We start from the raw sequence: 26,584 nt of genomic DNA on the forward strand, positions 1-26,584 counted from the left end.
AAGGCCCACGGGATGCAGGAAGTGAGCCAATCAGGTTGGGAATGCGAGCTAAATCTCCAGGCCACCTCCACCCCCTGCAATCCAGCCTGGCCAACCTCAGGTTTGCAAGCAGATTTTCACTTGCTGGATTTCCAGGTCAGAAGAAACAACCAAGAATGAATAACAGTCTGGCCCCTCCACCACTCTAACTCAAATTTATGGTGGCAGTTTTCTAGATACAGCCCACCTCCCCTTGGGACCTCCCTCCCTCCCCCACTCCCGGTAGAAGGAGGTGGCTGAAGGCGCAAGTCTAATTGGATTTCCACAGCCCCGTGATAATTTCTTGCTCTGCAGCAGCGGCAGCCGCAGCAGCGGCAGCGCATTTCTGAAATAGAAGCAAAGTCAGTGGCCTGTTTGCTTTGCTTCTGTGCTGGGAACCCACTGACTCTGGGCAGCCAAGGAAAAGCCTTTCCTGCCCAAAATGATCCTTTTCCACCCTGCTGAACAAGGCACCCTCCCTCCCCAGAGCCCTAGGTTCTGCAGTCAAGGTCTCGGTTTTGCTGATGGTATACATTCAAGGTTGGAGGGAAAGTACTCAGCTCCAGCTAGGAGGACCCAGGCCAGACGGGCGCTATACAGCCGGGAGAATAGCCAGAAGCACTGCTTTCTGCTTTTTAGGAACCTCCCCCACTTTCCACCACCAGTTCCCTTTCTGGCTCACTTTACAGGTACATTTTACAGAAACAACACCTCCCAGTCTGAGGAGCTCAGAGCATCGAACTGCATTTGTCTCTCCAAGTTCTCTCCCTTTTTTATTATATGAGGAGTAAACTGAGGCACAGAGTGGGTAGGCTAAAGGCCAGTATGTGGGGACACCACTGCTGTCAGAAACTCTCCCTCCAAGTCAACTGTCTGTTGGTGATATCTGTCTCTGACATGTGCACCCCAAACACCCTCTGTGGGTTCATCCATGACATGTGAATGGATGAACTGGGCAAGCCTGTGAATAAGCACACAGCATGTGTGTGCACAACAGTGTAAGCCAGCACGTGAGTAAGCATGTGTGCAAGAGTGAGCGTGAACGCTATGTGCAAAACAGCAGGCTCCATCACCTTCTAGCTTTCGGTCTACAGTGCAGCAGGTTTCTCTTTATATGTGACCTTTCTGACCCTGGGCTTGTAGTTCTGCCCAAGATGATTGGCCAGGCCAGAGTCTTGCAAAGGGATTGGTTAGCCTACTATGCAAATATGGTCAAGGTGGAGGCAAGTGAGTGTGTGTGAGCAAGCAGTGTGAGAGCATCAAAGTGTGAGTGTGAGACGTAACCATGAAATGTATGTGCGGTGGTGAGTTGGTGTGTATGAGAAGGTGTACACAGACCATCAGGGCCACATCAGCCCCTTGAGGCAGCTACTAGGTATAAGGTCAGAGTGCCACCCCAACCCCCACCTCCTTCAGATTCAGTCACCAAAGCGCGTGACAAACTTAAAAGGAACATCCCCCAAATCCAAGAAGCCCCAGTTTCCCACCTCGGCTGGCCTCTCCCCTCCTTGCCCAGGGGCAGCTGCACCCAAGCCTGGGCTCCTGGGTTTGCTCCCTGCCTCCACTTCAGGCTCACTTCCTGACCTCAACTTTCCACCCTGTGGCATTTTTTTAAAGGCAAAGAAAAAAATCCTCCTTAGGGAGCAATAAATATGAGGATTATGGAAATGATGTTCTGAAAGTGATCCGGAGGACTTCGAAGAAAAGGGGTAGATAAAATACACGGTTCTTTGGGCTAGACTTCACTCAAAATGAGAGGGAGGTTCTGTCTCGGGGGAAGGGAAGCTGCATCTGCAGTAGTCTCCCTGTCGGCCGCAGGGCCCTGAGCCCAAGTCAGTAGCTGAAAGTCCAGGCCTCTAAGCAACAGGACCTGTTTGATGTGCCAAATACAAAGACCCAGGATCCTCGTGGGCCCTGAGAGGCTGCTGTCTGGACACAGGGCACAAATTCCACTACCAAAGCAGCCTTCCCTCATCTGGAAGCAATTTGCCCTTCCTTCCACCAAACAAGCAAGTGAAAGTAGAGGGCATGTCCCTCACGCTCCTCCCCTCACCCTTCCTCGGGCTGACCAGCTAAACACCTAGGAGTAGCCAAGGAAGGGACACAGGGTCAGCCTGACCATCATACTCAGGTTCATTCACTGTCATCCTAAACCATCTGCCCCTGTGCCCCTAGAAATACAGACAATGGTCAAGAGTACAAATGCTGGAATCTGACTGACCTAAGCTGACAACAGGTTCTATCATCTTCTAGCTTTCAGTCTATGGTACAATGGGTTTCTCTTTATATATGACCTTTCTGGCCCTGGGTTTGTAGTTCTGCCAAGATTACTTCCTAGGCCACAATCTTGCAAAGGGATTGGTTAGTCTACTATGCAAATAAGGTATGTAAAACCACCCAATAAGATTAAAGGACCTTGTGTAAATTGGTCGACAACTATGCAAATTAAGTGATTGTGGTCTATGGAGGGGATTGGTCAGTTTTGCCACCCCGCTAGGCATATAAGGGCCAATTGCACAGAGGTTGAGGGGGACCTCACTACCATCAAGAAGAATCTGGATCAGTACACATCTTTTGGACCCGGGGTCCCTGCACTGAGAACCTCCCAGACAGACAAAGGATAGAGCGAGCTGTAACACTAAAGATGGTGAGAAACAGCTGCAGCCACAGCAGAGCCAGGAGCAGGGAAACGGCACAGCAGTATGAGTGGCAGGAACCAGGAGATCGGTAGGAGGTGGCTGCAGTGGACTTGCCAGCCCCCAGAGTGAGAGAGTTGGGTCGGGTCCCTTCAGCCAGGAGACTTGCTGGTGGAGTGGGGGGCCTCTGGGCACTTGTCAGTAGAGCTAAAGAGCTGTAATATTTGCCCAAGCAGGGCAGAAGCTAAGAGAAGGCCCGGTGGTAGGCACGGCAGAGAGAAGGCCCGCCTACCTGCAGCACAGCCTAGAAGAAACTGAGAGCTGTCTTGGCTGGGAGCTGTCCTGATTGGAGAACTTTATCCTGTCTCCTGAGTTGTATCCTTTTACTTCCAAACTGATCCTGGTCCCAGGCTATAGTCTGTTACTTCCCTAATAAATGTGAGTATGGTCTGTCAGTTCTATGTGGCCATTCCAACAAATTATCAAACCCAGCAGAGAAGTAAAGACTGCCATGGGGAGGATGGCTGGTGTCAGAAAGGGTGAAAAGGTTGGCGAATGAAGGTATATCTGACCTCCATCTTAAGAACCAGCTTTGGGCTGATCTTGATTCTCATCCCTCCTCCTGAAGTTAGACAAGGTAAGACTCTAGATTAAAGGGTCCTTGAAAAAAATGTTTAACTTCTCTAAACCCCAGTTTCCCCCTAAGTAAAACAGGGATAAAGCTGTTGTAAGAATTAAATGAGGTGTGCACATGAAAAGTCTAGCACCATGCTTGGCTCACAATAAGCACTCAATAGATGTTGTTAGCTGCTGGAGAGTCGGCCTCCAACTCATGGCTACCCCATGTGTGTCAGAGGAGAATTGTACTCCATAGGGTTTTTGTCTTAGTCACCTAGTGCTGCTATACAGAAATACCACAAGTGGATGGGTTTAACAAAGAGAAATTTATTCTCTCATAGTCTAGTAGACTACAAGTCCAAATTCAGGGTGCTGGCTCCAGGGGAAGGCTTTCTCTCTCTGTTGGCTCTGGAGGAAGGTCCTTGTCATCAGTCTCCCCTTGGTCTGGGAACATCTCCGCAAAGAAGCCTCAGGACCAAAGGACACGCCCTGCTCCAGGTGCTGCTTTCTTGGTGGTATGAGGTCCCCATGTCTCTCTGCTTGCTTCTCTCTTTTATATCCCAAAAGAGATTAGCTCAAGATACCACCAAATCTTGTAGACCTCATCAGTACAACTGCTACTAATCCATCTCATTACATCATAGTGGTAGGATTTACGACACAGGGGGAAATCACATAAAATGGTTGACAATCAGACAATACTGGGACTCATGGCCCAGATAAATTTATACGCACATCTTTTGGGGGAACATAATTCAATCCATGACAGTTTTTAACGGCTGATTTTTCAGACATAGATCGCCATACCTTTCTTCGGAGGGGCCTCTGGGTAGACTCGAATTTCCAACCTTTAGGTTAGCAGCTGAGCACATTATCCATTTGTACCACCGATGGTCTCTACTCAAAATAAAAAGTTATTATTACTGTTGCCGTTTCTGCTATGTATTCTCAGTCTATTCTCTACATAGCAATAATGATTTTTTTTTTTTTAACCAAGGGCAGGTGTGTTATTCCTTTGCACAAAATCCTCCAGTGGCTCCCATCTCTCTCTCATGAAAGCTAAAGTCCTTAAAATAGTCTTCAAGGCCCTATGTGAACTGATGCCCGTGACCTTCCCCTTGGCTCACTTCACTCCACCTGCACTGGCCTTGAATAAGCCTCACATGCTCCTGCCTTAGGGCCTTTGCACCTTCTGTTCCTCTGCCCTGGGATGTATCTCCTCCAGACATCTACAGGGCTCACTCCATCACCTTCTTCCCTCTCTACTCTAATGTCATCTCCTCAGTAAGACCTTTTCTAACTACCCTGTTTAAAACTACAATCCCTGTCCTGGCCCTCTTCTCTGGTTTTCTTTCTCCATAGTATTTGTCACCACCTGACATATTATAGGTTTTAATTACTTGCTTATTGTCTCTCGCCCTCACCAAAATATAAGGTCCTTTAGGGCAGGGATTTTTCTTCATGCCTGCATCCCCAGGGCCTAGAACAGTGCCTGGCACAGAAGAGCCCCTCGAACATTTCTAGAATGAATGACTCTTAAGACACTTGAAGTGGAGCAGGCAGAGGCCAGAATACAAAACACGAGTCCTAAGCCTCGCTTTCCCACTCACAAGTTGTCAGTCCTCTAAGGCTCAGCGACCTCCTCTGGAAACAAAAAAAAAAAAACAAACAGGATAACAATCCTCATTCTAGCCACTTCTCAGGGTCCCTGTCAGGAGACAGGGGCAGTAAGACATGTCTGGGAATGTGCTTTGGTGCTTTGGATGGTGGGGAACCCTACAGAAATAGAAGGCACCAAGGCTATTTCTCCCAGCAGTATCCCCTTTGGCCAACTTCCAGTCTGAGGTTGGGGGCCGAAGTGCTAAGAGGATACCACAGAGACGAATTTACACAGATACAGTTCCCGTCTAGAGGAAGACAGCTGAGTCAGGCTTGAGATTCTTGGACAGACACGTCCAGTCCTATTCACCACTGAATACACAGTGCCAGGACCTGCTTGCAAACAATCGTTGTTGTTAGTTGCGGTCAAGTGGGCTCCAAGTCATGGCAACCTTGTGTATAACTGAATAAAATGTTGTCTGGTTCTGCATCATCTTCATGATCATTAGCATGTTTGAGCCCATCGTTAGACCTATTGTGTCAAACCATCTCATTTAGGGTTTCTCTGGGTGTTTTTGCCTTCTACCAAACATGTTCTTTTCTAGTGATTGGTCTTTCTGATGATGTGTCCAAAGTAAGTGAGCCAAAGTTTCACCATCCTTGCATCTAAGGAACAGTCTAGTTGTATGTCTTTTAAGATTGATAAGTTCTGTTGGCAGCTCATGGTATATTCAAAATTCCTCACCAACACTTCAGTTCAAATGAATCAATTCCTCTTCTGCCTTCCTTTTTCATTACCCAACTTTAACATGCATATGAGGTGACTGAAAAGACCATGGCTTGGGTCAAATACATACAGTAGAGAACAAAAAGATAACCAATATAAAAATCCTGAACGAAATACTAGTTGATCTAAAACAGCAGGCAGACAACAGTTACCATGGATAAGGCTGACAACAACAGTGACTAGATGTTCGTTATGGACACATCAGGAGTAAATGTGTTTTAAGGGAGACACTAAGGAATTGGTGAAGAAAGTCAAGACGAATAAAGAAAAAGTTCAGGAAACCTCTTTTCATTGAACTCATTTCAAGAATCAAGCAAAAATTCTACAGACCATGACTGAAGGCACTCATAAGTATTAGCTGTAATTATATCACTGTTTTTATTATTGTCTTGGCACCTTTCCAATGAAACAAACAGGAAACTAGGAGACAGAACACTTATGTTCTGGGATTGGCTCTCCCACTTAACAGTAAGTGGCCTTGGGCACACTACTACTGCTGAAATTCATTTTCCTCATTTGTAAAATGGCCCAGGTCAGGTTGAGTGGAGTACCATCCTGGCCACGTGGATGCCGGAACTCCCTTCTCAGTCGACAAGTATTTACCGAGTGACCACTTTGTGCTAGACGCCTTCCTAGACACAGGACACAGGGCTCTCCCAGAGCTGTCTTTCCAGTGGGGTGAGAGCACTGGCTTTGTGTGCCCAGGCACAAGCAGGACCCAGCCCTCTAAGGGCATCAGTTTCCAAATAACATTACCTTTTCCTGGTATGAGGAGTCCCTGAGTGGTGCAAACAGTTAACATGCCCAGCTGCTAACCAGAAGTTAGAGGTTCAAGTTCACCCAGGAGCACCTCGGAAAAAAACAACTGCAAACAATTGTTGTTGTTAGTTGTGATCTCCTGGTGATCTACTTCTGAAAAATCAGCCATTGAAAACCCTGTGGAGTACAGTTCTACTTTGACACATGGGATTGCCATGACTTGAAATTGACTCACGGCAACTGTTTTTTTTTGCTTGTTTGTTTCTTTTGTTTTTTGGTTTTTTCCCTCCTATGGGAGAAAGGGATCTCATTGGTGAAGCGTTCTGAGCGTTTGCTAAGGAAGATGCTAAGTCCACAGTGTTCAGGACAGTGAAGGCCACTCTGGGAAGTCAGCAGCTTCAGGCACTAATGGAAGTCCTGCAACTGAGCCCTTCCTCCAGCTCCCCAGTACAGCCATTATTCTACCCACTTTGCAGAGGAAGAAACTGAGGCTTCACCCAAGTCAAACTTGTCTGGTGGCTGTGGCTAAGAGGACCACAGAATCCTGAGCTGCCAGTTCAAGAGCTCCTCCCTATCATGGTCGTGCCTGGGAGCTGATGAAGGAGAGGCCACACAGCGGAAAGAGAAGTTCACAAGGGCCCGAGGCCCCTGGTGGTGAAGCCTGCACGCTCAGCTGCCAGGAGCCCCTCTCATCTCAGGCCTGCTGTCTACAAAGCCCTTGCCCTAGAGCCCATTCAGCTGAGACTTACCCCCGAACCCACCAACTACTGCAGGGACAATGAAGGGGCCCAGTTTAAACCACCTGCAGTGACGTCAACTCCGACTCATGGCAACCCCATGTGTGTCAGAGTAGAACTGTGCTCCACAGAGTTTTCAATGGCTGATTTCTCTAAAGCAGATCACCAGAACTTTCTTCCAAAGCACCTCTAGGAGGATGCAAACTCCCAACCTTTCAGTAAGCAGCCTAGTGCATTAACCATCTGCACCATCCGGGGACTCCATAAAAACCAAAAACCAAACCCGGTGCCGTCGAGTCGATTCCGACTCATAGCGACACTATAGGACAGAGTAGAACTTCCCCATAGAGTTTCTAAGGAGCGCTTGGCAGATCTGAACTGCCAACCCTTTGGTTAGCAGCCGTAGCACATAACCACTACGCCACCAGGGTTTCCAGGGACTCCACAGGCACCAAGAATTTCTCTAGCAGACAACCAAGATATATAGTTAACTGATAAGGGCTCCTTCCACAGAGAAGTTGGGCACAGCTTCAGGGAAGCACAGACGGGGCCCAACTAAGAAGACCACTTGGCTTATGATCCTCTCAGATTCCACACCCTCCACTCACCTCCTCCAGCCACTGAGCTGCAGATCCACCATCCTTCCTGGGGTGGAATCTTATTTGAAGTTCCCTGGAGACTATCTCAAAAATGGGGAAAAGAGGTATTTGAGGGAAGATTCTCTCAAGAAATCTGCTGACACTGTGACTAAAGGAGCCTCCCAGTGTACAGTGCACTGTCCTAGACCCACTAAGGTAAATACCTCCCCAGGAGCTTCCTATCTGATGAGGAGAGAGGACCCTCAGAGGAAGAGACATGAGACCCAAAGAAACAAGTCAATGAACAGGACAAGATTGGCAGCGTCTGTATGGAGCACATTCATTAGCTCTGGGAATGGTTGGAGGAAGGTTGCCAGGCTTTGCTAGAGACTCCCAGGCCACTTGTACGGGCAGGTGGGTAGAGGGGGAGAACTATGAGCTCACCAGAGTCGTCCACTGTCTCAAAGACACTGTGTCTCCAGACACAGGAGAAGTTGGGACAAGGCACTGATACTAGGGGCTGTCCCAGATCAATGGGGGTGCCAGTCAAGCTGAAGTCGGAATGATGGAGACAAGCACAGGTATCAGGTACTAATTGTTAGTCTGCAAGGTCCCTGAGAAGAAGTCCACTTAGGGAAGGAAGAAGGGGTGTAAGTAGTTTCACAAAACACATTCCAGGTCTGTTTCTGAGAGAGAGTGTGTGTGAGAGTGTGTGTGTGTGTGTGTGTGTGTAAGGGTAGGGAGTTACAAACAGGGGATGAATCATGAGGCTCAGGTAGCGGAGTAAGACTTAGAATCACTAAATAGAAAGGTATCTTAGAGATTATTGGCTGCAACATCATATCTAATCGAAGAATTCCCACCACAACATCCCTAGCCAGTAGATGTCAGTTTTTGCTTAAACCCCAGCAGTGATGGGGATCTCAGTACCTCCAAAGGTAGCCCATTCCTCTGCTGGATGGTTCTAGCTGTTAGAAATTTCTTCCTGGAACTGAACCCAAATTGAACCTCTGGAGTACCCCCTCCCCGACACCAACACGGGTCCTAGGTTTAGCCCTCTGAAGTCACAGGATATGTTTAAATCCTCCTGTTTCATACCAATCCTGCACATACTTGAAGACAGTTATTATGTGCACCCCCATAGCACCCAAGAGAAATAAATCACAGACAAAATAAACATCCCTAATTCCTTCATCCAACCCCACGCTTCCACCATCCTAGTCATCTCCTCTGGATGAATTCAGATTTGCCAATGTCCCTACCAGAATTAAGTACCCCGATGCCGCAAATGTGGTCTCAGCTGCTATGAGCTGAGCACCATACCCAGGATGGTACTGTTCTTAGCAACCAGATGGCATGGTTAGCATTTTTTTTTTTTTTATCCTCGTTAATTCATTCAATCAACAAACACTAGCTGCCTACTATACGCCAGGCACTGGGCTAGATATAAAGGACACAAAGAAAAATCCCATATTATCTTTGTGCTCAAGGACAGTGTCTGGTTGGAGAGAAAAAAATAAAAACAGATAAAATATGGGGAAAGGAATGTGTTGCTTCTGGGATCATATGGGAGTGTTTACTAGGGATACCTACACCAGTGGAGAAGGATGCTGCCATGGAAGGAGACGATGCCAGAGGTGAGTCTTCAAATAAAGTAAAACTTCTGTTTCCTGTCACAGTAGAGAACCAGGGACTGAATTTACGTTCCTGCCTTAAACAACTGAAAAACTGGACATAAATATAAAACAATATGAATTACTGCCAGACACTGAACAGGCAGTGCAGGACTGTGATCTCTGGGAGAAGGGAAACATAAGAAGTGAGCCCTACAACTGCCTATCTTATAGCCTGAAGGAGGCTTCTAGACCACACCGTAGAGAGGAAAAACCCAAATGGAGTCCAGTGGTCTCACCAAGTCAAAGGGACAGAAATCGGACTTCAAGGTCCCAGGCAACTAGAATTTGTAGGGGAGAATACTGAAGAAGAGAGTGCTGCACAGAGAAAGTACTCCAGAGATCCTGAGAAGAATTCCCTTGAATCTTTGACTGGAAACTGATCTCCACATTCATGGGGTAATACTCCACAAGGCTGAAGAATGAAGCACTAAAAAGCAATGGGCCAAACAATTTGCAGAGCTCACAGAACACTGAAAAGCGTTCATATTCCCACCAGCCAGAGTAGAGAGACCTCATAATACACAGGGCACTGGATAGAGGCCTCAATAGGGTGCAGCCTTAAAAAAAATTTTAAAAACCCTTGCCATCAAGTGGATTCCAACTCATAGTGACCCTACAGGACAGAGCAAAGCTTCCCCATAGGGTTTCCAAGGAGGAACTGGTGGATTCAAACTGCAGACCTTTTGGTTTGCAGCCAAGCTCTTAACCACTGTGACACGAGGGCTCCAGGTAATAATAGTGAGGCTAAATTAGCCATAAACTAAAGGCTGATCTAGATCCACTCTAACAAAGTTTAATAGCAAACCTCAAAAGTATTAAACTGATCTCAAGGAATTCAACTGCCTGCCAGAATAAAGCCCAATACTATTTAAAGAAATATAACAAAATTCAGCACCCATCAATGTTAAGTTCACAATTTCAATCAATAGGACAGATTCAAAAGTGACAGAGATAATGGAACTAGTAGGCAAGGAAAGAATGGCTATTATAAAGATCTTGCATATGCTCAGGAACATGGAGGAAAACATGAACACAATAAGGAGAGAAATGAAAGATAAAACAAAAGACCCAACTAAAACATCTAGAGATGGAAAATACAAGATCTGAAATGAAAAATACACTGGATGGGATTAACAGACAATTTCATACGCTGCAGAAGTAAAGATCAGCGTATTTGAAGACATAACAATAGAAACTATCCGAAATGAAGCACAGAAAGAAAGAAGAAAAAAAAAAGATGAATAGAGCATCAGTGACCTACAGGACAATAGCAAACAGCCTAATATACATGTAATTTTGGAGACCTAGAAAGAAAGGAGAGAAAGGGGGGTGGGGCAGAAACATACTTGAAGAAGTCATGGCTGAAAAATTTTTCAAATTTGCTAAAACAATGCAGATAAGGGATAAAACAAGATTGGGGCAGGAGGAAGGGAGCATTCCAACCAGGGTAGATCACACAAAGGACAATGAAAAATGAGAACCTGCATGGTGGGGCCAGGAAGGATGAGCTACAGGTAATTTGGTAATACAGAAATAAAAAGTACAAAGTGGCTATAAGTGAGGAGCAATGAGGCTGGGTTGGGGCAGATGCCAGTTCCCAACAGGGTCTGCATGCTTCATTCAGTCACTTGGACTTCATCTTGTAGGCCACAGGATAAACCACCTAACCCTGGACAAGTGCAACTGACTTCTCGAACCTAAAATCAGACTTTGCGGTTTCCGAAGCATGAGGGTGCAGAGAACAGAAGAGAGGTTCAAGGCCCAGCTGTGACATCTGAGCGTTCAGCCTGAAGAAAGACACAGCTAAAAGGGAGCCAAGGATGGCCCCAGTCTGGAACAAAGAGAGAAGTCCATGTAAGAAGGTGCATATCACCTGCAGCTCCTAGAAAAGATAACTCTTAAGCCAGAAAGGACCTCAGGGGTCTTAAACTCCTTACTTTACAAATGAAATAATAAGGGCCAGAGAAGGGAAGTGACTTGCACAAGGCCAGTTAGGGGTCCTGACCCTCAGCCAAGTGCTCCTTCCACTGGCCCACTCTGCTTCCGATACTGTCTCCACTGCCCCTCTGGAGCTTAAGTGCCACTCAGGATGATGTTTGCGAGTCTGTGGATGTCTACACATTCTTGTCTCTGCATGTCCACTCTAGCTGCTTAGGGGTAAAGGCAGATTCCTGGCATCAGAGCTCCTGAACTCTCACAGAGCAGGTAGGTGCTCAACACGCATCTCCCTCATGTGCACTGAGCTAAAGGGGATCCTCAGCCTAGCTCTGGGGAAGAGAGGAACAGATAAGGGCTTCCAGAGGACTCGAGACCAGAGCTGTCCTGGGTCTGGCTGACCTAGGTCTGAGAGAGACAGAGAAAAAGGAAGAGATAGTCAGAGAGATACAGAGAGACTGATCTACTAACCCAGCCAAGGAGAGTTATAGGCGACTCCCCTAGAGGCAGGAAGAGGGGTAGAGGAAGCATTCCTTGGAGCTCTAAATGCTGCTCCCTTATCAGATTGGCCCTGAGCCACCACTGTGCTTGCCACCCCCTCCTCTTGGGAGGAAGAGGAAATTGCCTTGAACTTTCCTTCTCTCCCCTCCCCACTATAGTCACCCTCCCTGGGCCCCAACATCAGCTTTGGGTTGGGCGGCACCTCTTCACAGGGGTTAAGAATGAGCAAATTCTTGGGCTATTCCTGGAGCCTCAATTTTTATCATCCTTCCATTCTGGTCAATTCTGAAAGGCCTGTGGCCGGGAATGCCAGAGAGGTCTGAGCCCGGCCCACCAAACCCAAAATAACCCCACACGTGCCTTCCTCAAGTCCTCACGGATTTGGCCATTTTGGGTGCATGTTTTTCTACAAAGCTGCCCACGGCCCCATGCAGTCACCTCACACACAGGAAGCTGGGATCTCTGAAGCACCCCTGGGCTTGGGTAGAGCTGAGGAAGATGGGAGCAGGCTTGGGTAGGACAGGGGGATAGAACAGACAGAAGTCGGGATGGGACCGAGAAAACCTCAACTCCACTCAACTGCCCAGAGATCCTAAGAAAAATAGTCTCCATTCCTTCAACTGTGAAACTTCCAAGCTGGGGCCCCCTCTTCCCCACAACTCCACCTCCTTTGGGAAAAGCACCGTAACTCTCTCCTCCCAACGATGCATATACTGAAACTGGGGGCTCCCAACTTAAGAGAGATCCCTGCTTCTTCCCCAGAGACATTTCTAATCCCAGTGATTGTTAAGACACATAGTTGTAAATCAAGCAAATGCTCTGAATTTCCTGGAATAACGAGCTAGATAGGGGACACTTTGTTTCTCTCCTTCTTTCTTTCTTTCTTTACTGTGGTAAACAATACACATAACATAAAAGTTACCATGAGTGACTCTTAGTACATTCACAAAGTTGTACAGCCATCACCACTACCTAGATTCAGAACATTCTCATCACCCCAAAAGGAATCCCATAACCATTCTCACCTCCCCCCAACCCCTGGCAACCATTCATCTGCTCTATGAATCTGCTTATTCTGGACATTTCATACAAATGGAATCATAAAATAAGAGCCACATTTTTTTTTTATATATCACAAATGCAGTATTCATTCATTAAAAAATATCTGAGTACCTACCAGGTGTCAGGCACAGAGCGAGGTGTTGGCGTGCAATGAGAAAACAGGGAAAGCACCAGCCCAGGGGAAAATCAAGGCCTCTGCTCTTCAGAAGGAACAGAGTCAATGTGTGACAAGAGAGATTTAGTTTAGACATTAGAAAAGCCCCTGCCTATCATGGATTGAATTGTGTCCCCAAAAAATATGTGTATCAATTTGGCTAGGTAATGATTCCCAGTATTGTGTGATTGTCCACCATTTTGTCATCTGATGATTTTCCTATGTGTTGTAAATCCTACCTCTATGATGTTGATGTGATGGGATTAGTGGCAGTTACGTTAATGAGGCAGGACTCAATCTACAAAATTGGACTGTGTCTTGAGTCGATCTCTTTTGAAATATAAAAGAGAGAAGTGAGCAGAGAGACGGGGACCTCATACCACCAAGAAAGCAGTGCTGGGAGCACAGTACGTCCTTTGGACTCGGGGTTCCCACATGGAGAAGCTCCTAGACCAGGGGGAGACTGATGACAAGGACCTTCCACCAGAGCTGATAAAGAAAGCCTTCCCTCGGAGCTGATGCCCTGGATTCCGGCTTCTAGCCTACTAGACTGTGAGACAATAAACTTGTTTGTTGAAACCATCCACTTGTGGTATTTCTGTTACAGCAGCACTAGATGACTAAGACACTGCCTAACAGAGAACACCAGGGAAAGATGCAGAGGTCCTGAGTCTGTACATCAGTTCTCTGGCAGCCACACATACTGCTTGGAATCATGGGTGAGGAGGACGGTGATGGCTAGGAGGGTCTCAGAAACACCAGGGTCCACAGACCAGTCTCCTATGCCACTGGCTTCAGAATGTGACAGTACCTGTGCTTTAGTTCCTGACATGAATCAAGAATGTTTAAGCCAAGAATCCCTGAAGGAGTGGAGAGCAGTAGGATGCAGACCTCAAATTCTCATAAAAAGACCAGACTTAATGGTCTGACTGAGACTAGAAGGACCCCAGAGGTCATGATCCCCAGACCTTCTGTTAGCCCAAGACTGGAGCCACTTCTAAAGCCAACTCTTCAGACAGGGATTGGACTGGACTATGGGATAGAAAATGATACTGGTGAGGAGTGAGATTCTTGGCTCAAGTAGACACATGAGACTATATGGGCAGCTCCTGTCTGGAGGGGAGATGAGAAGGCAGAGGGGGGCAAAGCTGGCTGAATGGACATGGGGAATACAGGGTGGACAGGAGTGTGCTGTCTCATTAGGGGGAGAACAACTAGGAGTACATAGCAAGGCGTAGATAAGTTTTTGTATGAGACTGACTTGATTTGTAAACTTTCACTTAAAGCACAATTAAAAAAAAAAAAGAATGTGTTAAAACCCTGACATTATTGCCCTGGAATACCCTTCAAACCTTGAAATGAAACTATCCCCTGAAGTCATCTTTAAACACAGAAACAGTTTAGCTCAAAAGGTAAAGAATGTCATCGTTAAGTATTTGCACTTAAAAAAAAAATTATCTTTATGAGACCAAAGGGAAAACAGTAACTCTAAGGCATAGATGAGAAGTTTAGGGGGCAGTGAGTCTAGATTAACAGCAGTGAAACAACTAGAACAGAAATAATGAGAATGTTGACACATATGAAGAATGTAACCACTGTCACTAAATAGTACATATAGAAATTGTTGAATGGGAGCAGGTTTTGATGTATATATTTTCACCAAAATTAAATTAAAAGGAGAAAAGAACGTGTTAAAGATACTTGATTTAATTAATGGTGATGGTTAAACAACAAGATGAACATATTTAATGTCACTGGACTACACACGTGAAGACTGCTGAAATGGCAAATGCGTTGTTACCTATATATTTACACAATGAAAAAAAATACTTGATTTAAAACAGTAACAACCACAAAACAGATATTGCCTCATTGGTGCTTTTTTAAAGCTGTGCCATGCTTCCTATGAACCCCTATGAATAACAAGCACTAGTAGGGGATCAGGGGGTGGTCCTTGGAATCCTCTGATCTACTGAAATGGATTGTAGAAGGAGGTTTGGGAAACACTCCTTTGGAGGCAGTGCCAGGCAAAGTGGGGAAAGAAGCCAGGAGTCTGTGGTTGGCTCAACTCTTGACCTCAGCCCCACATTGCCCTGCTCTGAGCTACAGCCACAGCAGTTAGACAGGTTATCTCTCCAAGAGACAGTGACATTTTAAGAGAAGATTCCTGAGGACCAATGAGTCTCAATCTCCAAAAGAACAGAGCTAATGGCAGAATTTCAGCAGCTGGCCAGGCTAGTGGATATTTTAAGGGGCGGTGGGTCATCTCCCCCACTCCCTCAAATCGTAGATGCCCCAGTTGAGTTTCTTTCCGTATTTGTAATTCAATATCCCCTTCCCAGCCTTCACCAACAAATATTTATTGAGGCCTACTGTGCACCAGTGCAATGTCCTAGACCCTGGTGGCACAGCAGTTAAGCACTCAGCTGCTAACTGAAAGGTTGGTGGTTCAAACCCACCATCCCACTCCAAGGAAGAAAGATGTAGCAGTCTGCTTCCATAAAGATTACAGCCTTGGAGACCCTGTGGGGCAGTTCTACTCCATCCTATAGGGTCTCTGTGAGTTGGAATTGACTCGATGGCAACAGGTTTGGTTTTGGGGGTTTACTGTGTGCCAAGAGTCCCTGGGTGGTGCAAATGGTTAAAGCACTCGGCTCCTAACTGAAAGGCTGGTGGTTCGAGTTCACCCAGGGGCACCTTGGAAGAAAGGCCTGAAGATCTACTTCCAAAAAATTGGCCACTGAAAACCCTATAGAGCACAGTTCTACTCTGACATACATGAGGTCACCTTGAGTCGGAATCAACTTGACAGCAACTGGTTTACTCAGTGCCAGGCACTCTTCTAAGCACAGAGGATCTGTTAAATACCTCACGCCACCCTCCCCAAACCTAAATACACATACATGCTTGGGGGAGATGGGGAGTGTCGGGCAGCCTTGAGCTCCTGTTCATCTTCTGCACCAGGGTAAAGATCTGCAGCTGACTCCCTTCCCACTGCCGCTGGAATTGCAGGGAGATTGATTGGCTTTTATGAGTGAGCTGGAGACCAGACCCTGCCTTTCTAATTTTCTTCCTTCCTCCAGCCCATTAGCCAGAATCTCAGAACAGAAGCACTCAATGACCTCAGCTTATCTTGCTCCACATATACACTCTACCCACCAGCAGCCTAAAGAATCATATTCCACCTTCTCCCTTGCCCCAGAGTCAGTATAGGGCCCTGTCCCTCACCCCTGGCCCACAGAGAGAAGGTGTAGTCCCTTCACCTTAGCTGATGGGCACAGCACCACTAGAGCCTGCTGGAATGAGGACTCAGGAAACCAGTCCATCACCAAGAACTGGGGACAATTCTGTGGCTTCTCTTCTTGACATAAGGGAGTCCTGCAATCAACATTAGCTTCACAAAGGCCAACAACCCCAAAAGTATTCACAGAGAAGCAAGTTTATCTGAATCAGGCCCTCTAACTCCAGGACTCCAATAGCTTTCCCAAGCACAAGGGCTCAATCTGAATGTCAGACTATGACCTCCTTGGAGGAAAGGCCCACCCTTCCTGATAGCCAGCCTGAAACGTCCAAGCCAAAAGAAGACTCGATGCATCTGCCAGTTCCCCCAGCCCTGTGCATGGGGTCAGCGAGCTTCACTACCCAGTTTTCATCTCCTTATCAGCCAGAAGAATGTGGCCAGAGGGAAGCCACACAGGTGTTCAAGAGATGCTGCTGCTCTGTTTTCTTGAAGGACAGTCCTCAGAGTCCAAAGCACAGTTCACTGAGTCCTCAGGGAGGTCCGTTCTTATCCTTACAGGGACATTTGAATTTTTAAACATCTGAGAATCATTTGGATAAGCAATGGGTAAGGTGGGTGATGAAACTGGGTAGCACCATTTTCTATGTCAAATTAGGCATGACTATAAAGTAATGTTTCGCTTACTTTGGACACATACCAGGAAAGATCAATTGCTAGAGAAAGACTTGTCTGTTAAAGGAGAGGGTCAGCGAAAACAAAGAAAAACGACAATGAGATAGACTGACCCAATGGCTGCAATAATAGGCTCAAACACACCAATGATCATGAAGATGGCACAGGATTGGGCAACGTTTAGTTCTGAGGTATGTAAGGTCACCATGAGTCCACGCTGACTCCATGGCAACTAACAACAACAATGAAGCAATGAGACCTCCCAGCTGGGTCAACACAGGCCTCTCCTTTGAGTCCCACACAGACAGCTCTGCCTGTAACTACTAATAACTCTATCTCTTCCTGCTTGGCTTGCTGCCTCTAGAGCCCACTCCTGGGTACTTCGGATGCTGTGGGGCCAAGCCCTGGCAATGGGGGGTAGATGGGAGAATTGGATAAAACAGAGTAGACACTTGGTAGCCAAGAAGAACAGAAAGGATTGGAGATTAATTTGACTCTACACTTGCCCAAAGCTCTCTTACCACAGAGTACCTGATCCAAAAGCTATCTCAGACCCTACGGAATCAAAGTGCTCAATAATTGTTGTTGTCAGGTGCCGTCGAGCCGATTTTCGACTCACAGTAACCCCGTGTGACAGAGCAGAACTGCCCCATAGGGTTTTCTAGACTATAATCGTTAAGGGAGCAGATCATCAGGTCTTTTCCCCACGGAGCTGTTGGGTGAGTCAGAACCACCAACCTTTCAGTTAGTTGCAGAGCACATAACTATTGCACCATCAGGGCCCCTTGCCCCATAACTATTTTTCAATAAATTGATATTATGACTCTTGAGTATGATGAAGTTTAAATCCACCCTCACAGTCATAAACAGTACTGGTGGGACGGGGGGATGGAAGCATAGGCAGAGAAGTCAGGAATCAGAGGCCTCCTAGGTCTCTGCTTATGGGCACTTTACTACCTATATGCCTCAAACTAGCAAACTCTCAGTTGGAGCAGGCTGAGGGCCTCCATCCAGTTTTTCTAATTCCTCAGGCCAAAGGAGCTGCTGAGATTTCTTGTCATGCTTGTGATGCCAGACTTATCAAAGGTTTGCAGACAGTCAGCTGTGCATGTTTTCATCAACACTAAGCATCGGTCAATATTAGCCCGCAAGCTGACCAGACATCATACTCCTGCCATAGTAGCACAATGTTGGCTCCCCCAAGTCATTCAGGTCCATCAGGGTGGCTCCTAGGTGTGGTGGAGCTATTTGCTACAGAGATGCCAGCCCGTACTCCCTACCACGTCACAGTCTACACCAACTGGTCTCTCTGACCTCTGTCAATCCTCCGACAGCACAGTCAAGGAGCAGGAGAACGGCCAAGAGGCTGTGCCACAGGCGTATGGCATACTTTTGCCAACAGTGAACCTTTTCAGCCACAATACATCTCTTTCCAAGAGATGCTGGGAGGAAGCAAGGAGAAAATAAAACCCTGAGAGGCTTTCAAATGCAAAAGCTCACTCTGCCTTTGCTCTTATTCGATGAATGTACAAGCTGCCAGGCAGATGACAGGTGAAAGAACTCTGTTCGGCAAAGAAAGTGCATTTCATCAAGTCCAGTCTGCAACCTCTAGGGAGTGTAAGTTTGATGGTTAGAGCTGGGGAGAACTCCCGCAGCAGCAGCTCCACTGCAGCATCCTCGAAACTGGGGTTCTGGGATTCATTAGTGACCCAGACCTGGCTCTTCCCCCGCTTTCATCTGCCCCCTGCCATTTGTGACATTTTACAAGCTGGGAAGACATACCAAGGCAGGTGAGGTGATAAAGAAAACTATAAAAATGGATACCTTGTGGGGAGTCAAAGCACTGAATCCGTTGGGAGTTGCCTAGGAAGAAAAGGTGAAGTCTGTGAATCACACAGACCCGGGTTCTCTTATGTCACATCTCCAGTTGCCAGGAAATGGGAAGGAAGCCTGAGCACACTAGGTATTTGCTGGGTGGATGAATGAATGTGTTCCCACCAGAAGCCTGGACATGGAGTGACCAGCTGGCTGTATTCTTCCGTTTTCATAACAAAGGAGCAGTAAAGACCTGTTACTCACTGAGTCAAATCTTTTAAAGATACCATGAAAATCAGAAGGGGGTACTGAGGTGGTAGAATGCTCACCTTCCATGCAGAAGACCTGGGTTCAATTCCCCATCAATGCACCTCAGGCACAGCCAGTACCCATCTCTCAGTGGAGGCTTGCATATTGCTATTAAACTGAACAGGTTTCAGAGGAATTAACAGATTAAAACAGACTAGGATCTGTTTCAGATCTACTTCTGAAAATCAGCCAATGAAAACCCTATGGATCACAACAGAACTTAGTCCAATACATAACTCATCATGGGGATGGTGTAGGACTGGGCGGCATTTCCTTCCATCTCACGTGGTCACTGTGAATCAGGGGCCAACTCTAGGACAGCTAACAACAACTGAGCAGCCAAGCTCTTGGTAGCTTTTAGAAGGCTGCAAAGCTCTCTGCCCTGCCTCTTGAAGCCCACAGTCCTAGGGCAGGAGAAGCTGTTTACCACAAAGCCTGAATTCTAGATTACCCCCCAATCTCTGCCAACACTAGCTTCAAACACCTTCTCCCTCACATACAAACATACAGAATCCACCTCAGACAATACCTCTAACCCATCAGCAAGATTTAAGTGCCCTGCCCTTGCCTATTTTCCTGGCTGACCCATCTAGGACAAACAGTGGGCCTGAGATATCTTCCAAAGATCTGTGGGGTCTACTCCCAAATATCCTAATTTTCCTGCTTTGGAGCACATGCAACTATGGTACATCCATGCCTTCCCATCCCTGAACACACGCCCCTTCGACATGGCTTTGTTACTCCTCCCATCAAGAGATGGACTGTTTTTTCCCACCTCTGGAGTTTGAGCTGGTCCTGCAACTGGTTTTAACCACAGAATGCAGTGGATGTTACGCTGTGGGACTTCAGGGCCTAGACCTGAAGAGGTATCTAGATTCTGTTTTCACCTCGAGTGCCAGTTTCCCTGATAATGAGAAACCATGTGAAGGGAGAGAGGCCTAGCTGAGCGCCAGCATCAGCCACCAGGTATGTAAGTAAGGCTTCTTGGATCATCCACTCCAGTCCCCGGCGCCACAAGAATAAGCTCAGGCGAGACCAGCTGAGCCCAGTCCAAATTGCTAACCCACAAGATTGTGAGGAAAGAAATGGTTGTTGTGCTTATACGCTAGTTCTCCGTCTGCTATGCAGCAGTAGATAATTGATACGAAACCCATCCAGCAAGTCTATGCAGCTATTCAAAAGAATGAGGTCATTATCCACTAATATGGAAAGACAGCTAAAGAAGTTGCAAAGTAGTAAGTATAATACAATCCTATTTATGAAAATTGGTAAGTTAAATGGGCAGATGCTAGTCTATCATAAAAATACCTGGAAAGAATATAAACCAAAGTATTAACAACAATGGGTTTGGTTTTTGGTTTTATTAACAGTGATTATCTCTGAAGGATAGGATTATGGAAGATTTTCCTTTTCTTCAGTTTATGCAATGTTTGAATATTATAACGAGTTTTCATTAATTTTGTAACAAAAACATAGTTTTTAAAAATTCACCTTGGATTCTGCTACAAGATAATTTTTCCTAAAACATCACTTTTCACTCTGTCCTTCCCTTGTTCAAAGTCCAACACAGGCTCCCCACTGCTAGCCTCCTAAAATCTAGACTCTTCTGGGTGGCACTGAAGGTGCCCCTAATGGGGGGCCTACCCTCTCTTACAAGGAGCCCTGCTGGCACAGTTGTTAAGCACTTGACTGCTAACTGAAAGGTCAACAGTTCAAACCCACCAGCCACTCCATGGGACAAAGATGTGGCAGTCTGCTTCCATAAAGATTACAGCCTTGGAAACCCTGTGGGGCAGTTCTACTCTGTCCTCAAGGGTCGCTATGAGTCAGAATTAACTCAACAGCAACGGGACCCTCTCCTGCTAGCCATGCCCCACCTCTCTCCTACGCTCATCTCCTCCAGTCCAGCTGCCCAGGCCATGGCCATCCCTACCCCAGACCCCAAGCCTTCCATCCTACCACTGCCACCACTCACCCAGCCCCTTTTCTTTGCCTCTCTGAATCCTACCCCTCCCGCACTGCCCAGCCCTCTCTCCCCTGTGTTCGTCTACCTGTCCTCAGAGAACATTCCACCCACCATGCCCTTGCCTGGATGGTGCCCTGAATTATTCTTGCCCTGATGCTCAAAGGAGACCCTCATAGACACGGGCTGACTGTCCACCACCGTCTCTAGTTCTCTATCTAACAGTATGAGGGGGGAAGAGGCAAGACATGGAGTTCCAACCCTGCTTCCCTTTCTGCTGCCCATAGGCTGGATGGTGGGTAAGGATCCTGGACTGGAGCTTCCTCCCCACCCCCAGCCATCTCCAGCAGCCAGTCAGTGGATGCCAACGTGAAGAGCTGCTGATGGAGAGTGACTCACGCCTACGGCCATGCTCTAAGAGCTTCCCTCCCCACCCTCCAGGTCCACATGCTACGTACAGTACTCAGAACGGTCAAACACGTTCACACTCTGGCTTCGAACCTAATTGCCTTCCTGGGGGACCCAGCGCTCTTCCTCACTCAAGTCTCAGCAATCTACATGTCCGGTTTTTAAACAAAGCTGTTTAGAATCTCCCAGGATTAAGACAAGTGGAAAATTGCAAGCCCAGACGTCTAGTTCACTTTCTCTAAAGCAAAAAGTGTCATTCTACGTGTCCACATGCCCAGAAACACACACTTTCGTCTAAAACCAGCCAGTCATGCTGCCTCGCTGAGCCCTCCTATAAGGCTTGGCCCAGATGGGGGCCGGGAAACTTTTCTCTCTGTCCCTTGTATGCCACCCCCCAGGGCCTGTTGGGGAGCTCCAGGTCCCTAAGTCTCAGTCTCTACAGGGTGGTATGTGGCCAGCTGGCAGAAACAGGCGGGGCTGCCGGGTACCTGTGTTCAGGTTTTACACTGCCCTCTAAGGAGGGGGCACTCACATCACAGGTATATGCTGACTTATTGAGAGGCGCAGGTAGACCTCTCAGCTGAGTCCCAGAGCAATGTGGGAGAACCCCTTACACACATTAACCCACGCTGGCACCCACACACACACTAGCGAGAACACACAAAGGCTCACAACACACATGTACATGGCCACATCTGTTCCAGCCTGGCTCTGAGTATCCCTGGGATCCTCACTTGTCCACTGTTCTTGGGGGCCTGATTCCCACCCCCACGCCCCCCTACTTGAACCTGACACAGCCCCCTCATGTGCACCCACAGCTGGGGGAGTGTGAGCATAGTAGGCACCTAGCCGGAGTCACTGCCCACCAGGGTTCTAGAAGGTTGCCCCAGGCAGAGTTGGGCATTGCTCAGGTTGTACAATAATATGTATTTGCTTTTAAAATATTTTCTTTTAAACTGAGGAAGGTGCAATTTTTCAGATTTGCACAAAGGTGCAGTACGGGTTAGCAGCGGCTCTAAGCTACTAGGGCCAAGGGCTCACCAGGGTCCTGCACCAGAGACCATGGAACTCTCCAGCCTTCCTGCACTGATGGCCAAGCCTTCCAACAAGGAGCCCAGGGGAGCCTGCTGACCTCCCTGACTCTTCAGGCTCCCTGGACTATTCTCCATCCCCATCCTTTCCTGTTCCCACCACAAGAGCAAAGGCTTTAAGAAATGCTGACTATTGAGAGTGGAAATGGTCACAAGACTCTCAGAAAGAAGGCGAGTATTCAAAGTATAATCCACTGCCAGCCATCCACTGTAAAGGGCGTGAGGGGAAGACAGAGGGCGGAGGGGGTGCGGCAAAATCAAAAGCACAGATAATATCAAACAACGGATAGTCCAAAAATAATCTCTATTTGGCTCCACAGTGTAGAATGAATCACACGTGGCACAACACTCATAAAACCAGCAGAGGTGTTCCTTCTGGCTCCTCCCTGTCCTCAAGAGCCCCAGCCCCATTCAGACTGAGTTTCTGGTTGTGTTTCTGGTTCAAGAGCAGGGAAAGGGTTTGGAAGCTGAACTTCACCATAGGCAGATATCCTCCTTCCATTATGGGGTAGCTATAACTGAGGTTGAAATTATTAACTTGTACGGCTCGAGTCCAGCCATGGTGCCTCCTCACTCCTAACTGCATCGGGCAGGGGCTGACAGTTCAAATGAAAGCAGCAGCAGCACCATCAGCACAGGACAGAAGCCAGGCAGTAAGACCGTGCCACTAATCAGCCAGGCTACCATCTCTGTAAACAACCTCTGCCCCCTCAGTCCAGCTTCCATCAGAAATCTGGACCTCTGGTTTATTCATTAACTTCATTCTTTACTCCCCCATCCACAAGGAGGCCAGAGGCAGAGAAGGCTCTTGGAAGAGGAAGAGGTGCTAGGGAAGCCCCAGGACTGGAAGCCAAAACCCAGCCACAGCCCCTCTCTCTACCTCAGAAGCCACGTGTGTCACAGCTAGAAGGAACCTTAGCAGTCAGTTATCAGCCTTCCATTCTGCCGGTGAGGAAACCAGCCTCAGGAAAGAAATTAACTTGAGGAAGGCCACACAGAGAGTTCAAGGCAGGGGCCGGGATGAGAACCTCCCACCCAGGAGCTGGTCACCATTTCAGAGTCTCAAGAGCAATGGCAAAACCAAGGCCCTCTCAAGTCAGAGCTACACGCGAGGGGATTAACTCTTGGCCTAGAAAGTCCTGCCCTCAAGTGGCCCTCGCTTTGGCTTCAACACAGAGGCACAGAATGAGGACAGTCATTTGGCTGGAAATGGCTTGTGACGTCAGGGGCCGTTTGTCTCCCCAAGGCCACACAGGCCTCCTGGGGAGCTCCCCACTGTTCTATCTCTGTGAGCAGGCAGGATGTGCCGGGAGGAGCCAGCAGCCCACAGTACAGAGTCGCAGGGACTACCACGTACTTGTCCTCCAGTCCCTCCCTCCCTGCAGCCTGATTTGCACCAGGACAGATGTCCCTCAGCCCAGGTCTGTGTGCCTGGCTGCACTGCACGATCCAAACACAGGCAGTGCCTCAAATCCCAGAGCAGGGACGATGAAGGCGGACACCCGGCCATGCCCTGGAGGAGGGAGAAGGACTTAAAACAGGGGTTCACACATTTCTGCTACCAGCCGGCTCAAGAAGGGACCTGGAGAGGAATCCCAGAATCTTGTAAGAACAGGCAGCAGGTCAGAATCCGACCACCTGGGTTTGAATCCCTGCTCTACCTAACATGAATGATGTGGTCTTAAGCACATCTCTGGCCTGCTCTCTGCCTTAGCTGCTACCACTGTAAAGCAGCGTAAAACACTATAAATGACAGCTACCTCACAGGGCTGTTGTGAAAATCAATAAGACTTAAATTTAGGTGTAATAAAATTTAAATTAAATTAAAAATCCAGAAAGCAAACCAGTTGCCATCGAGTTGATTCTGATTCATGGCAACCCCATGTGTTTCAGAGTAGAATTGTGCTTCGCAAGGTTTTCATGGCTGTGACCTTTCAAAAGCAGGTCACCAGGCCTTTTTTCCGAGGTACCTCTGGAAGGGTTCAAACCACCAAGCTTTCAGTTAGTAGTCGAGTGATTTACCATTCGTGCCACCCAGGGACTCCATCAAATTAAATCAGTTGTGGAAATATGTAAAGGGTCTAGAACTGTGGCCGATGGTGACAATACAAATACCAGCATCCTAAGTATAATGTACACGTCATGGCAGGACAATCAAGAGGCTCATGGCCACTCCTGGGCACCAAGTACCTCCTGCTGGAACTCAGAGAAAGGACTCTCTCGGCAAGATAAGCAATCAGCCAGCACCATCTCCACCCTTCTGCACCAACCACACAGCTGGGTTCATGGAAGGTAAGAAATTTACAAATCACCCAACAGGGAGACACCACAGGATAAAATGCACATAAATTAAAGCATAAAAAGGCCCAGATCTCCAGCTCCTTGACAGTCCCATGTCTGCAGGAAATGTGAATCAGCAACAAGCATACTTGCCTAGCTCTAGCTCAGCAGGAGCCTGACGGACAAGTGCTGTGAACAAAGAAAAAGAAACCATTGGCAAGGCCCGGGAGCCTGTGGGAGCAGGCATGAGGACCCCAGAGAGGGTCCCCCGGCAGAGGGAGCCCACCCGGAGGGTTGTGAAGCATTTCTGCAGCAGCCAGTATAGAGGAGACACATAAGAGTGGTCAGAATTCCCACAGATTCTTTTCTGGCTTGCTGGTAGAGTTCGCTCAACCCTGGCTCCCATGCCTGCAGGGCGGGGACAGGAAGCAGGAAGCTACAGGCCTCTCCCTCTTCCCTAGATTTCCTCCATACAAATGGAATGAGCAGGAAAGAAACTAAGAGTACTGTCTGCGGCCAATCAGAAACAGTGAGGAGAGGGTAACTCTTTTCTCGCCCTCCCAAAAGCCCAATTTAAGGAATTTATAAATTCAAGGTCAAGAGCTACAGCAGAGAAACATCTAGAAAATGTCAACACCCCATTCTATCCTCTCCGACCCACAGTTAAACGGCAACAAAGATTTTTATTTTAGACAGAGTTTATAACACATAGACTTTCAGAGGCTGCACCACACAATGGACCCAGACGACACTGACCTGTTTTCTTTGATTTTCTAGCAAACACCTTGGCTGCTGACAGATAAGAGGAGATCCCAGGATATTCCTGCAAGGAGGAAAAAAAATTAGGTCACTTTGTTGTGAAGATCCGCGAGGCTGAATTCTGTCAGCACTGACCACTCTTTGGGGGCATTGGTCCCCTGTCAAGAATCCATTCATTCAACAAATGGAGAAAGCCAGAAATGACCAACAGATTTCAGCTCCTGTGCCAATTCCACACAGCTGGTGGTGGGCATATTCTGGCTCAGAACGAAAAACAGCTGTAATTGATTAGTAATGCCTGCTGCAGGCAGCCACCTATTTGCTATACGTGGAGTAGGCCCTTGGCATCCAAGGATTTAACATTTGCAAATTTGACCACTCGTAAATGACCCAAAGTTTCAAGATATGCAAAAGTGTGTAATTTTGCTGAGACATGAGTTTGATTCATATATGCTATGAAGCTGATATAAAGGAATAGGTTACTTTGTTGGTTTTCATCTCTACCACATTCAAAGTTGCTGTTGTGGGGCAATAAAACCTTGTTTTCTCTGTGGAACATGGCCATCAAGTGAGAGGTAAAATTGCAACAGAAGTTGAAAGGGCAGTTAACTTGGGGTGTGAGATTATATACAGGAAACATTTGACTCTCTGCAGAAACATGACTCCGGAGAAAGCCAGGCGTGTGTACAAATATTGCTGTGGATGCAAATATGGAATTCTAGAAAGTGCAAGATTGATTTCTTGAGAGCATCAGGGGTCCATGCCATGCCTACTCTTTGCCTCTTGCCAGGCAGCAGTGAGTACTGGGCTGAGGGAAAGATCAGAGGCAGTTTCAGAGAAAGTCCATACCCTGAAGGGGCTTACAATCTAGTTGGAGAAACCTGAGACCCATGAAAACACCAAATGGCATACCATCTTGACAATCGCAGGGCTCAAATTCAGCTTCAATTCCCTTCATCCTTGCGTCACTGCCCTCATTCAATTAA

General features: G+C 47.4%; 1 protein-coding gene across 3 annotated transcripts in view; it reads right to left on the reverse strand.

Moving 5' to 3' along the window:
- The window catches only part of TSPAN9 (tetraspanin 9), a 283,540-nt gene that overhangs the window by 251,369 nt on the left and 5,587 nt on the right, over positions 1-26,584 (reverse strand). For 2 of the 3 annotated variants that reach the window (XM_064284726.1, XM_064284724.1), the window contains exon 2: positions 25,596-25,662. The gene's annotated coding sequence lies outside the window, so the exon portion shown is untranslated. Of the gene's footprint in view, positions 1-4,079; positions 4,170-25,595; positions 25,663-26,584 lie in introns of all 3 variants that reach the window. The other variant, XM_064284725.1, reaches the window with a different exon arrangement.

The sequence above is a fragment of the Loxodonta africana genome, chromosome 4 (genome assembly GCF_030014295.1).
Source record: "Loxodonta africana isolate mLoxAfr1 chromosome 4, mLoxAfr1.hap2, whole genome shotgun sequence".
NCBI classification, from domain to species: domain Eukaryota; kingdom Metazoa; phylum Chordata; class Mammalia; order Proboscidea; family Elephantidae; genus Loxodonta; species Loxodonta africana.